Source organism: Pinus tabuliformis, chromosome 4_2 (genome assembly GCF_031772625.1).
Source record: "Pinus tabuliformis cultivar Carrire ecotype Pingquan chromosome 4_2, CPIR1, whole genome shotgun sequence".
NCBI classification, from domain to species: Eukaryota; Viridiplantae; Streptophyta; class Pinopsida; order Pinales; family Pinaceae; genus Pinus; species Pinus tabuliformis.
Genome location: NC_142304.1, coordinates 810,375,807 through 810,377,920, shown reverse-complemented (window position 1 = coordinate 810,377,920; position 2,114 = coordinate 810,375,807).

Below are 2,114 nucleotides of genomic sequence, written 5' to 3'. Positions count from 1 at the left end.
AAAGCAGGGGCAGGACCCTTCTCTATGACCAATACTGCCTTCTCCATTGTTTTGATGAACTCTTGTCTTGAGGGAGGCTTCCTGTAGATCTTCAATCGATGCCCATTGACAAGCATGGGAATGGCTTCCTCATCAATGGTTCAAATGAGGACAGATCCATTGTCATGACACTTTTCCACTGAATATGGTCCTAGCCATCTGGTTCTCAACTTCCCCTTGAAATCTTTGTATCTGGAATCATACAACAAAGCCCAATCTCCCGGCTGAAATTGCTTGTCATGGAGATGTTGGTCATGCCACACCTTCCTCTGAAGTTGAACCACTTCTGAGTGAAGGAGGGCCTGCATGCGGTGCTCATCCAGTCCATTCAGCTGCAATAACCTTTCTTGATGTGCATGGCTGAGATCTAGGTCCAGCTGAGCTACCATCCTCAAAGTGTTATACTCAAACTCAATGGACAGCAAAGCTTTCTTCCCATAGACCAGCTCATAAGGTGTGAAGCTGGTGGTGGTCTTCCAAGTGGTGTTGTAAGCCCATGTGGCTTCAACCAGGCGATCTGCCCAGTCCTTTCTGCTGCTGCTCACCACTTTAGTCAAGATCCCTTCTAATGCTCTATTGGTGACCTCCACCTACCCATTTGCTTGAGGATGATAGGGAGTGGAGGTTCTATGCTTGATCTTGTGGTGAGCTAGGAGTTCTTCAACCAGGTGGGAGGTGAACTGGCTCCCTTGATCGGTGACCAGCGCTCTTGGATAGCCAAACTTATAGAAGATGTTCTCTCTTAAGAACTCGGCCACTTTTTCTTCTGTTGTTGCTTTGATTGCTTTGGTCTCTGCCCACTTCGTCAGGTAGTCAGTGCACACAATGATGTAGGATCTTTGCCTCGAAGAGGGATTGCTTGGACCCACAAAGTCCATGCCCCACTTCTCAAATGGCTCAAGAGTCACTTGAGGTTGGAGAGGCATCTCATCCCTTTGGGTCGGTTTCCCCATTCTTTGGCATTGGTCACACTGGCTGACATATCTTCTGACGTCTTGATGAAGTGTGGGCCAATAGTAGCCTGCCTGCAGGATCTTGAAGGCAGTTCTCTTTGCTGCAAAATGTCCTCCACAAGGCCCATCATGACAGGTGAGGAGGATGTCAAAGACTTCCTCTTCCCTTACACAACGCCTTAAGATCTGATCGGGGCCAAGCTTGAACAGATTGCCCCCAATCCATGTAAATGAGGCACTCTTTCTGATGATTTTGCTCTTCTCTTTTGAAGAGAGGTGCGGAGGAAACTGAGCTGAAACAAGGTAGTTTGCTATATCAGCAAACCATGGAGAGAGTACTGAGATATGAAACATATGCTCATCAGGCATCTGGTCATCCACCGTCCCATCTTCATCTGCAGACAAATCCAATCTAGACAAGAAGTCAGCAACAACATTTTCTCTCCCTGGTTTATCAACAATGGTTAGATCAAATTGCTGCAATAAAAGTAACCATCTAATAATACGAGCATTCACATCTTGTTTATTCATCAAATATCTAATAGTAGCATGGTCAGTATGTACAAAAGTCTGGTAACCAGTAATATAATGTCGGAACTTGTTCAGTGCATGGACCACAGCTAAGAATTCCTTCTCGGTTACAGTGTAATTCAGCTCTGCTTTGGACAAGTTTTTGCTAACGAAGTAAATGGCATATGGAAGTTTTTGCTCAACTTGTCCTAAGTCTGCACCTATGGCTTTGTTCGAGGCATCAGTGTGGATGTGGAAAGGTAGGGCCCAGTTTGGACCTCTCAAGATTGGTGCTGACACCAACTTGTCCTTTAACTCATTCAAACTCCTCTGACAATCGTCAGTACACTTAAACTCCACATCTTTTGCCAACAGACCAAACAATGGTGAGGTTAACTTGCTGAAGTCGTTAATGAATCTCCGGTAGTATCCTGCTAATCCCAAGAAACTCTGGACATCCCTTACTTTTTGAGGAGGTGGAACCCTCTTGATGAGAGCAATTTTGTTAGGATCCACCTGCAATCCTTGGGAAGAAATAGTATGACCTAGCACGGTCCCCTCAGTCATTAGGAATTCACATTTTTCAGGACTAAGGGACAATTTCATCTCGGT